Source organism: Schistocerca nitens, chromosome 1 (genome assembly GCF_023898315.1).
Source record: "Schistocerca nitens isolate TAMUIC-IGC-003100 chromosome 1, iqSchNite1.1, whole genome shotgun sequence".
Classification (NCBI taxonomy): domain Eukaryota; kingdom Metazoa; phylum Arthropoda; class Insecta; order Orthoptera; family Acrididae; genus Schistocerca; species Schistocerca nitens.
The window spans coordinates 355,055,871-355,069,009 of NC_064614.1; the positions used below are offsets into that span (position 1 = coordinate 355,055,871).

Consider the following 13,139-nt stretch of genomic DNA (forward strand, 5'->3'; position numbering starts at 1 on the left):
ACACTCAGATCCTTCCTATAGCTTAAAATATGTTAACTTAAGTGTTCATATAAAGGTAGAAAGAAAAAATTTTCCATTAAATTTTCACTAATTTCAAACACTTAAGCTAATGCTAATTTGTCAGTGCAGTAAGCAGTTGATGAACAAAGATGGTGTTCTGAAATAATAATCTAGGCAACATGACAAGGTATATTCAAGAGACAAAATTTCAAAACTTTTAGAAAATTAACATCTTCTGGCAGTCCAGTACATATTTCATTAAAGTAAAAAACAGCAATGAACTTTCAGTATCGTCCTACAACACTACATTAATGAAGTCTACTTTTATTTGTTGTATCAGCATTTAAAAATTGAATTTTTAACTTTGGGATCTTTTTTTCACACCCTAAGCTCACAGTACTAATTATTTGTGGTGATAGTTAAAAACATGTTGCAGAGGCCTGTTCACAGAACTACAACTACTAATACTCGTTCTCAGTATTTATTTCTTAATGAAACCTGACATAGGAAAAGTATTACTCGTGACGAAACACCATTTCAGTGGTAACCAACTTGCATTCTGAAAACATCTGTAATGGGAAACCAAATTTGCACTTTTCTCTCTTGATATCCTGAAACTCACAGATTAAAGTTACCATACAGAAGCAGTATTTATTTATTTTATTTTTTATTTATTTATTTATTCACTTTTGAGCATTTACTAGCAGCACTACCAAACAATTTTAAAGACAACTTTGTATTGAGGCAGGGTGTTAGAAAAATATTGTTACATATTGTAATACACACTATATATTAATATAACTGGATAGATAAAAATCTACTCACAAAGTGGTGGCAGGAGAAACACACAAAAGTTACAGAACTGAGTAAGCATTCAGAGCCAGTGGCCCCTCCTGGCAGAAGGGTTGAAGGAGAAAAATAAATAAATAAATAAGAAGGATGCAGGAGAAGGTCTAGCAAGGTTCTGGAAACAGTTACAGGAAAGTTGCCCAGAACACCAAATCAGGGAATTTATAGAACAGGATGAGAAGGAAAGACTGCTTGTTGGGGACTGAGCTGGACAAGGTGTCACTGCTATTGCCTGGACAGATTTATATCGATGGTAGCTTGGTCATGTTCGTTCTGACCTGTGTATGTACAACACTAGACATAAGGAATATTTCATGCTTCCAACAAATTACTTAAAACTCCACCAGCAGACACCCAAGTGCATGGGAATAAAATTCTACAATAAACTTTATGGTAAAGATGTACTGAGCATGGAGATAAGATACTTGAAGTGAAAATTACATGCTCACCTGGTGGAAAAATGCTGCTACTAAGTTGAATTCATCAATGATCATTTGAACAGTGTCACTATTTAATATCAGTGTTGTGTATAATATTGTGTGTACCAAATAATGCTTAAAAAATTTATAGGTACTAAGTAATGGTATATCTTTAGAAAAAGAACTTATGTTATTGTGTTGAGCATAAACCTGTACTGATGAGATTACTGTGGGAAAATTGTGTAACAATTATATGTCATAACCCAAAAATTGATGTGTCTCCTGTACAATATGATCAGCTGATCTGTAATGTATTTTATGAGACGAATAAAAATGCAAATACTTTCCTATTTGGTCATGCCTTGATCAGTCTGATACACTTTGAGCACATAACTGCTTTCAGGTTGGTAAGAATAACTTTCTTTCTTTGATTTTACTCATGATAAAAATGTACAACACAGTGAACACCACAGAGTAACAAAACTTGTAGGTTGCTATGAGTGAAGTTAGCAAATGTCACTTTCTTACATTCTACTGTGTCTTAGTTGCATACTGAATTTTGCATCCTGAATCATAAGAAGTTGTTTAAGTACTATAAAATGTTAAAAGTTGACAGTAGTCTAATGTTTGAGACATTGTTCATTTTGAGCTTAACAGAGGTTGTTAGTGAAAGTAACTCGAAATCTTGTTATCCTATTTGTTGTAACTGCCATCTGTCAAATTACATCACAAAAAATTGCTTTGGTGTGAATAGTTTTCCATATTCAGAAAGTCTGAATAATTGATATATTTAATGAACTATGACCATTTAAAAGTTTTGCTACTTTTGCATTCAGCAGGCAAGGTTCAGACTTCTGGTGTAAGAGTCCTACATGTTCAAATTCAAATGGGTGATTATCAACAAGTTTTGCTTTATCATCTGCACATTGTGCATTATGTGTAACATTGTTACTGCTGATGAGTTATGCCTTTAAGCTATTAAGGAAGTAATGGCAAAGTTCTAACAAGACATCTCCTTGATTGAAGGACATTGAGAACAGATATTTTTCATGTGATGGCACAAAATGGATTATGGGCTACAAACTACTCTGCGTGTGCGTGCATGTGACATCACATGAAAAATATCTGTTCTGAATGCCCTTCACTTAAGGAGATGTCTTGTTAGGACTTCGCCATTACTTTCTTAATAGCTTAAAGGCATTACTCATCAGCAGTAACAATGTTACACATAATGCACAATGCGCAGATGAAGGAAAACTTTTTGATAATCACCCATTTGAATTTGAACATGTAGGACTCTTACACCAGAAGTCTGAACCTTGCCTGCTGAATGCAAACATAGCACAAATGTTAAATGGTCATAGTTCATTAAATATATCAATTATTCAGACATTCTGAATATGGAAAACTATTAACACCAAAACAATCTTTCTTGAAAAAAGCAATTTCTTCTGATATAATTTGACAGATGGCATTTACATCAAATAGGATAACAAGGTTTTGAGCTACTTTCACTAACAACCTCTGTTAAGCCCAAAATGAACAATGTCTCAAACATTAGACCACTGTCAACTTAACTTCTAATAGTACTTAACTTCTTATGATTCAAGATGCAAAATTCAGTATGCAACTAAGACAAATAGTAGAACGTAAGACACATTTGATAACTACACTGATAGCAACCTACAAGTTTTGTTATTCTGTGGTGTTCACTGTGTTGTACAAATTTTTATACGAGTAAATTCAAAGAAAAATGTTATCCTTTTTATTCATCTCATAAAATACATTACAGATCATATTGTACAGGAGACATGTCAATTTTTGGGTTATGATACATAATTGCTACATAATTTTCCTACAGTAATTTCCACCAGTACAGGTTTATGCTGAATACAACAACATAAGTAAGTTTTTTTTCTCAAGCACTTAGTACCTATATTTTTTTGCTAGTATTATTTGTTACACACAGTATTATACATAACACTGATATTAAATAGTAACACTGTTCAAATGATCATTAACGAATTCCTCAACTTAGCAGCATTTTTCCACCAGGCGAGCATGCAGTTTTCACGTCAAACTTATCTCCATGCTCAGTACAACTTTAACACCGAGTTTATTGTAGAATTTCATTCCCATGCACTTGGGTGTCTGCTGGTGGAATTTTAAGTGATTTGTTGGAAGCATGAAATTTTCGTTATATCTAGTGTTGTACATACACAGGTCAGAACGAACATGATCGAGCTACCATTGATATAAAGCCGTCCAGGCTATAGCCGCAACACCTGGTGAGGAATGACTGCTAGTCAGACACACACATCGTACATGTAGTATCAGTGAGCATGCTGTGTGTGTGGAATGGCAAAGGCACACGATCTGAGTTTGACTGTGTATATTATGATGGTCTGGCACGGGTTTGTCGAGTGTTGGAGGAATGCTGTTTTGTTTTGCTTTAGGGCACAAAAAACAACTGGGGTCAGACACACCCAAGTCAAAACTATAGAACATGAGTTAAAAATGACTATACATCATTCAAAAATTGATGTAAGAGAAGACAGCTGCATGTGGAGAAAGGGTTAAAAAGACACCATACAGAAACGGAGACCCAAAACTAAAAATAAAATGGCCTTTGTCATATTGCTTTGGTGAATAAAAAGTAAAATGAGATCGAGAGCCCTCATGTCATTTGCTAATATGGCCAATAACTCAGACAGCAAACCCAAGTGGGAACGTAAACGATTAAAGCATGGGCATTCTGTCAGGAAGTGAAGGACAGTTAAAACTAGGGCACAAGGTGTATAAAGTGGTGGGGTAGCACCACTTATCAAATGATGAAGCTGAGCAGAGGACAACTGAAAAGGCTGTGTCACCAGATGTACTCCGTGGCCTGATACAGGGTGAAGAGCTCGGCTGTAAATACTCAGCAGTGTGCTGGAAGCTGATGTCGAATGACGAAGGCACACCCAACTCCATAGGCAGTCAGCACCATCATTGTACAAAAAAGTACTATCACAAAGTTCTATGCGAAGGTCATGAAACTGAAGATGATAGAGCGACGCTGGAGTAGTGTCCTTAGAAAGTGAATGAAGGCCAAAGTTAATATGGACCACTTCACGGTGCGGGTAGTGTAAAGTTAAGCTGATGGAGCAAGTGCCAAAAGTGGACTCTAGGAGGTAACAAAAGAGGGACACGCCCCATACTGGCGATCAAAGGAGTCATCTAAGGAGGCATATGATGGAAAGCCACCCATGGCAGACAAACTGAATGCGTACGTGCTGAAGACAAAGTCACGGCAGTAGGACAGTGGTAGATCAGCAGCTTCAGCATACAGACTCTCAACCGGGCTAGTGTAAAAGGCACCATTGACCAGATACCACAATGGTTGATAGTGGTGAGACAGCATAAGGGAGGGACGTGTAGATGCATAAACAAAGCACCCATAGACAAGTTTCAAACACACAAGGGAGCAGTATGAAGGGATGAGGGTGGTTCAATCAGCACCCCAGTAAGTACCACTGAGCACACGCAAGACATTGAGGGATCGGGTACAGCGGGCTGCCAGGTAAGAGACATAGAAGGACCAAGAGAGTTCCCTATCGAGCCTGACACCCAGGAATTTCGTAGTCTCAACAAACGGAAGGGCAACAGGCCCAAGATGTAAAGATGGTGGTTGGTTGGTTAAAAGGGAGGGAGGCACCAAACTGTTAGGTCATTGGCCCCTCATTCTGATTAAAATAATTCCACAAGGGTGAGAGTGAAATAGTAAAGACATACAAAAAACAGCTGGAAGAAAAGAGGAAACCACAATAATGACAAAATGGCAACAACGCACCCTAAAAGCACTAGGGTGGAGGACACGGGGACAAAGGACATGTGCTTAAACTTAGATCAAATGATAAAACCCACCCTCACGAATAAAACTTAAAATTAAAGCTGCTGTTGAGGGATTGTCGCCCTACACCAAAGGTAAGGTGCTGGGAAAGTTAAAAGTCCGCTGCAGAGTGGCTAAAAGTGCGCAATCTAGGAAGAGGTGGACAACTGTCATTTGTGAGCTACAGTGACACCGAAGTAGGTCCTTGCGAAGGAGTAGGTAACCATGCGTTAGCCATGTATGGCCAATGCAGAGCCAGCAGGGGACAACTGATTTCCTGTGAGAGGACCACATGGAAGACTTCCACACATTTGCAGTCTCGTTAATGACATGCAGTTTGTTGTGCGTACTATTATACCATTCAGTCTCCCAAAGCTGAAAAACCCTGCAGCATAAGACAGAAGTCAAGTCAGTTTCGGAGATGCCCATTTCCAGAAGCGGTTTCAGCATAGCCTGTTTGGCCAGCCTGTTGGCAAGTTCATTGCCTGGGATTCCGACGTGTCCTGGGGTCCACACAAACACCACTGAATGACAGGACCATTCCTGGGCGTAGATGGACTCCTGAATGGACGCTACCAAAGGATGGCGAGGGCAGCGTTGGTTGATAGCTTGTAAGCTGCTGAAGGAGTCAGTACACAGGAGAAATGACTCGCCAGGGCATGACCAGATGTGCTCAAGAGCCCAAGATATGGCTGCCAGCTCTGCAGTGAAAACACTGCAACCATCTGGCATGGAATGTGGTTCAATACGTCCTCCATGAACGTACGCAAGGCCTACATAACCATCAGCCATTGAGCTGTCCGTGTAAACCACTTCATGGCCCCAGTACATGTCGAGAATCTAGAGGAAGTGATAGCGGAGTACCACATGGTTAATGGAGTCCTTAGGGTCATGCAAAATGTCCAGAAGAATCTGCAGCCTAGGTGTACACCATGGAGGTGTACGTGAATGGACCTCAAGGAGGGGTGATAATGGGAAATATTTTCAGTTCAGACAGAGGGGACCAGACGCGAACCGCAATTTTAAGCCTTGACCTGGGATGCCGATGAAGAGGAACCGCCGTGGTTGCGAAAACGAGATGGTAATTTGGATGCGCAGGAGAAGTATGAATGTGTGCAATGTAACTGGCGAGCAGTTGTGCACACCTAACCTTCAAAGGAGGGACTCCGGCCTCGTCCAGGGCACTGGTCACCGGACTCATTCTAGAAGCTCCCATTGCTAGGCAAACGCCATAGTGGTGCGCTGGGTCGACTAAACTCAACGCTGAGGGTGCCACCAAACCGTAAACCAGACTCCAATAGTCAAGGGGGGATTGAAAAAGGTCCCTACGCTGCTGCATTGAGCGATCTGTACCCCAGTTGGTGTTGCTCAGGCAATGGAAGGCATTGAGGTACTGCCAGCATTTCCGTTTAAGCTTACGAACGTGAAGTAGCCAAGTCAATCAGGCGTCGAAAACCAGTCCTAAGAATCGATATGTTTCCACCACTGTGAGTAGATTGTCATAAAGTTAAAGTTCCGGTTCTGGATAAACAGTGTGACGCGGACAGAAATGCATGACATGACTTCGCGGCTGAAAACTGGAAGCTGTGGGCTAGAGCCCATGACTGCACCTTGTGAATGGCTCCCTGTAGGCGCTGCTCGGCGACACCAACACTGGAGGAGCAGTACGAAATGCATAAGTCATCCGCATTCAGAGAAGAAGAGACAGACAGTCCTACAGCTGCTGCTAGACCGTTAATAGCCACTAAAGATAGAGATACAATACAGAGCCCTGTGGAACGCCATTCTCCTGAATACGGGGGAGGGGGGGGGGGGAGGAACTATCGTAGGCACCAACTTAGACATGGAAAGCACGGAGCGAAATGAAGTTTTGAATAAAAATTGGGAGCGGGCCCCAGACACCCCAGTCTCACAATGTGGCATGGTTATGAGGCCAAGTCGTGGCCTATGCTTTACACAAGTCAAAAAAGATGTCAATCAGATGTCTGGAAAATGTTGTTCGGATGGCAAACTCGAGGTACACAAGATTAGCAGCGGTAGAGCGACCCAGGCGGAAGCTGCCCTGACATGGAGCCAGTAGGCCACGTGACTCCAGGACCGAACCCAACTGCCGACACCATACGTCAAAGCAGCTTACGAAGAAAGTTGGTGAAGCTGATGGGCCAGTAGCTATCCACATCAAGCAGGTTTTGACCGAGTTTGAGCACTGGAATAATAGTGCTCTCCCGCCATTGCGATGGAAAGACACCATCATACCAGACCCGGTGGAAGATCTTGAGAAAATGTTCCTTGTAGTCAGATGAGAGATGTTTAATCATCTGATTGTGGATCCGATGTGGCCCAGGAGCTGTGTTGGGGCAATGTGCAAGGCGCCGCGGAGCTCCCACTCTGTAAATGGGGCATTATAGGGTTCACTGTGGTGTGTAGTGAACGAGAGGACTTTCCATCCTCCGTTTGAGGGTGTGAAAAGCTGGGGGGAATTTCTCCAACGCAGGGGCTCTATCATAGTGCTCAGCAAAGGGCTTGGCCATCACGTTTGCGTCGGTAGATAACACGCCATTGATGTTAATGCCAGGGACATCTGTTGGGGTCTGGTACCCAAAAAGACGTCTGATCTTTGTCCAGACTTGGAAAGGTGACGTATGGTACCCAATGGTCGACACTTACCTCTCCCAACACTCCTGTTACCGTCATTTTATAAGATGGCGAACGAGGGCACGGAGCTGCTTAAAGGATATTAGGAGCTCTAAGGAAGGGTACCGCGTATGTGGCTGTAGAGCACGCCAACGCTCTTTAATTGCCACAGCTACTTTCAGCGACCAGAAAGGGATTGCCTTTCGCCAGGGGCACCCTAAAAAAATAGGGATCGCGTTTTCCGCCGCAGAAACGATCGTTGTAGTGACCTGCTCAACAGCAACATCGACGGCACCATGTGGGGGAAATTCAGCGGTGACAGCAGGTGTGAAGGCTTCCCAGTCTGCCTTGTTTAAAGCCCATCTGGACAGGCGTCCGTGGGCATGACGCCGGGGGAGTGACAGGAAGATAGTCACTACCACACAGGTAATCATGTGCTCTCCAATGGATGGATGGGAGAAGGCCGGACTGCAAACCGAGACATCAATGGCCGAATATGTGCCATGTGCAACACTGAAATGTGTGGGGGCACCTGTATTTAAGAAGCAGAGGTCGAGTTGTGACAGTACATTTTCGACCTCCCTCCCTCAGCCAGTAAGCATGGCGCCACCCCACAAGGGATTGTGTGTTAAAATCTCCCAAAAGTAGGAAAGGTTTAAGGAGTTAATCAATCTGAGCAGCCAATACATTCAAGGGTACTGCACCATCTAGGGGAAGATATACAATGCAGACTTATTTCCTGGGTCGCCCTTATCCTGACAGCTACACTTTCAGGAGGGGTTTGAAGGGGCAAAGGTTCACTACAGATTGAGTTCAGGACAGACGCAAACTCCAACTGACACTGTTATAGTCGCTATGGTTCCTGTAAGATTCCTTATAGCCATGGAGGGCAGGGGTCCACATTGCCAGGAACCAGATTTCCTGGAGGGCAAAACAGAAAGCAGGTATAAAGCTCAACAGTTGCCTTAGCTCAGCTTAGTGGTGGGAAAAGCACTGCAATTCCACTGGAGAATTACGTGGAGAAGGCATGAAACATGGGGCAGTCTGCTCCTCAGGGTCACCCACTGCCACCAGATGAGTGCCTGTGCGATCAACATCCATTGTGTGCCCAGCGAGATCTAGGTCCTCAGTCGACATCAGAATCTCCACCTCCTCAGACACAGAGCTTGTAGGTAGTGGTGGTGTGGATGCCACTGCATTGCCTTCGTTCTTGGAGGTCTTTAGGTCTGCTGCCTGGGAAGGCTTTACTGATTCAGTCTTAGGGACTGAGGAGGAACATGAAGCCCTACGACCAGCTACCTGCAGTTGCTTCAGCCACTGGTGGGTGTCAGCATTGCCACTGCTAATAACTTGGGAAGAGAGTGACAAGGGATCCCTTGATCCCTTCCTGCTGAGAGGAGTCAAAGAAGACTTACTCTTCTCCAGCTGAGAAGTAGGGACTGACGTCCCACATGGTTGGGGGGTGTTGGTCTTTAAGTAGGTTGTGCAGGAGCAACAGGGAGGGAAGTGCCCCCACCATCAAGGGGGCAGGTGGAGTGACAGCTCAGAGCTAACTGTATGCAGCAGAATGGAAGATGGTAGAACCGTTGTCGTAGCGGTGGTGTGGGTTGACGTTATAAGCACATGATGTAGCCTCTTATATTTTCTCTTAGCCTCAGTGCAGGTCAGTCGGTCCAGGGTCTTGTATTCCATCATTTTTCTTTCTTTGTGGAAAACCCTGCAGTCTGGCGAGGAAGGCGAATGGTGCTCACTGCAGTTGACAGATGGGAGGTGGGACACGGAGTATTGGGATATGAAGGACATCCACAATCCCAACAGGTGACGCTGGAAGTACAGCGGGAAGACATGGCCAAACTTCCAGCACTTAAAGGACCGCATTTGGGGAGGGATATATTGCTTGACATCACAGCAGTAGACCATCACCTTGACCTTCTCGGGTAATGTGTCACCCTTTAAAGCGAAGATGAAGGCACCGGTGGCAACCTGATTATCCCTCGGACCCCAGAGGACGTGCCTGACGAAATGGAAACCTCGACGCTCTAAACTGACGTGCAGCTCATTGTCCGACTGCAAAAGAAGGTCTTTGTGAAATAGGATACCCTGGAACATATTTAAGCTCTTATGGGGCGTGTTGGAAACAGAAACATCCCAGCTTGTCACAGGCGAGTAGTGCCCATGACTGGACAGAGGATGCAGTTTTGATCAAGACCCTGACCGCATTTTGGATATCTCTCCACCTCCCTAAACTTGTTGTCTAAATGCTCCACAAAAAAATTGAGGTTTCATTGACAAAGATTCCCCATCAACTCTCACACATACAAGGTACATGGATGAATAACCTTCACTGCCATCCTTGGCCTGGCGTTCCTCTGATGGTGTGGCCAGGGAGGGAGGGAGATTTGGGGGTCATATTTCTTAACACTGAAGTTAGACCTTGACCACTTAAAGACTGCTGGTGTTTGATCACCAGCAAGTGATGTGGTACACTTCATCGTGCATCACCCACCCTGATGCCACCTACTCCAACCAGGGGCTCTCCCCGTGGATGCCACCCAGCCACAGGAAAGGTCACCTGGCAGGATGGCCACTGCCTGGAGTCCCATTGCCCCAGGTGACTGGCATCTACCACTTGGCATACGTAGGGAGTTAACAGTGCAGGCATCAGCAGAGTGATCCCTGTGTGGTCAGGGGGCTACAACCAACAGGGTACATGGTGGCCCCACCACAACAGACTGGCTACCATGCTGGATATAAGGTCAGTCCATTATGGTCGACAGCACAGAAAGCTATACTGCACAGAGGATGGAGGATCTTTTTTTTTCTTTTGTGTGGGGTTTAAGGGCGCTCAACTACTGAGGTCATTAGCCCCCAGTCACAATTGTTAGAGCACATAGAATCTAGCAAAACTCGGGGGGGGGGGGGGGGGGGGGGACACCAGAAAGTTCTTACAAAGATGCAGATAAAATAAGTGAAGGAGTTAGATGTCGTTGGACAAGCCAGTCAAAGTAATGAAACGAAGAACACGAGCAGCTGCTCGAGCGTCATCAGCTAAAATATCCTGTAAAGTAGATGGCAGAGACAGGACAACATGGGATTGACTAAAACAGGGAGACGACAATAAAACATGGCGCACTTAATGCATGACCACAAGGGCAGTGCGGGACTGGGTCACCGGAGAGCAGGTAGCGGTGGCTAAACCGGCAATGCCCAATCCGCAACCTGGTCAGAAGGACCTCTTCTCCCCGAGATGGTCGGGAGGAGGTTGTCCAAGCAGTTTTTTTTTTTTGTTTTTTTTTTGTTTGGGTTTAAGGGCGCTCAACTGCTGAGGTCATTAGCGCCCAGTCACTGTTGTGAGAGCACATGGAATCTGGCAAAACTCAAGGGGATGGGGGGGACACCAGAAGGACCTGACAAATATGCAGATAAAATAAGTAAAAAGGTTAAATGTCTTTGGACAAGCCAGTTAAAGTTATAAAACGCAGAATGCGAGCAGCTGCTCGAGCGTCATCAGCTAAAACATCCGGTAAAGTAGATGGCAGGGACAGGACAACACAAAATTGACTAAAACGGGGGACACGACAATAAAACATGGCGCACTGTTAATGCCTGACCACAAGGGCACTGCGGGGCTGGGTCACCGGAGAGCAGGTAGTGGTGGCTAAACTGGCAATGCCCAATCCGCAACCTGGTCAGAAGGACCACCTCGCGCCGAGATGGTCGGGAGGATGTTGTCCAAGCAGTTGGGAGCGGTTTTACTGCCCGGAGCTTGTTTCCTTGGAGGGATGACCAAGCATCCCACCACAACGACACAAGCCTCTTACATACATCCCCACGAACGTCAGATGACGGGACACAATGGGAGGCTGGCCGAGGCATACGCAGCCTCATTCCCAGGCACTCCTACATGTCCGGGAACCCACAGAAAGCTGACAGAACCACCATTATCAGCGAAAGAATGGAGGGACTGCTGTATCCGTTGAATCAAGGGATGGACCGGATAGGGAGCTCCAAGGCTCTGAAGAGCACTGAGTGAGTCAGAGCAGAGTACATACGATGAATGGCGGTGGCGGCGGGCATACTGAACGGCCTGATGGAGAGCAAAAAGCTCGGCCGTAAAGCTGGAACATTGGTCGAGGAGCCGGTATTTAAAGGTGGCGGCCCCGACGACAAAGGCACAGCCGACACCATCGTCAGTTTTGGAGCCATCGGTGTAAATAAAGGTGTGACCAGCAAGTCGAGCACGAAGTTCGACAAACCGTGAGCAATACACTGCAGCCGGAGTACCCTCCTTCTGGAGTGAGCTGAGGTCGAGATAAATACGAACCGGAGCCTGGAGCCAAGGTGGTGTCGGGCTCTCACCCTCTCTGAAGGTGGTAGGGAGGGCAAAATCCAATAGTCGAAGCAGGCGACGGAAGCGGACTCCAGGGGGCAGCAGGGCAGACACATACAACCCGTACTGACGGTCGAGAGAATCGGCGAAGAAGGACTTGTAAGAGGGGTGGTCGGGCATAGACAACAGCCGGCAGGCATACCGACACAGCAGTACGTCGCGCCGGTAGGTCAATGGTAACTCGGCAGCTTCAGCATAAAGACTCTCGACAGGACTAGTGTAGAAGGTCGCAAGACGTATCCCCCGATGGTGGATGGCGTAAGAGGGATGGCCGAGCGGACGAGTAGACGAAGCTCCCATAATCCAGCTTCGATCGGACTATGGACCAATACAAGCGAAGCAGGACAGTGCGATCCGCTCCCCAAGATGAACCGCTAACAACTCTGAGGACATTAAGGGAACGTGTACAACGGGCCGCCAAAGAAGAGACATGTGGAGACCAACACAGTTTCCTGTCCAACGTGAGCCCTAGAAACTTAGTTGTGTCCACGAATGGGAGAACAACGGGACCGAGATGTAAGGATGGCGGAAGGAACGCTTTATATCGCCAAAAGTTGATACAAACCGTCTTCTCTTCAGAGAACCGGAAGCCATTTGCCACGCTCCATGAGTAGAGGCTGTCTAGACAACGCTGAAGGCGGCGCTCCAGGAGGCATGTTCTCTGGGCACTGCAGTAGATCGCGAAGTCATCGACAAAGAGAGAGCCTGAGACATTAGGTGGAATGCAATCCATAATTGGATTGATCGCTATGGCAAAAAGGGCTACGCTCAAGACGGATCCCTGAGGCACTCCGTTCTCCTGGAGGAAGACGTCGGACAATACGGAACCCACACGTACCCTAAACTTTCGATCTGTTAAATAGGCATCAATAAAAAGGGACAGGCGACCGCATAGACCCCACCTGTGCATAGTGCGGAGGATACCTCCTCTCCAACAGGTATCATAAGCCTTCTCCAAATCGAAGAACACGGCTAC

At 45.6% G+C, this 13,139-nt stretch overlaps 1 protein-coding gene across 1 annotated transcript in view; it reads right to left on the minus strand.

Moving 5' to 3' along the window:
- The window catches only part of LOC126248793 (uncharacterized), a 189,537-nt gene that overhangs the window by 141,995 nt on the left and 34,403 nt on the right, over positions 1 to 13,139 (minus strand). The window lies entirely within an intron of this gene.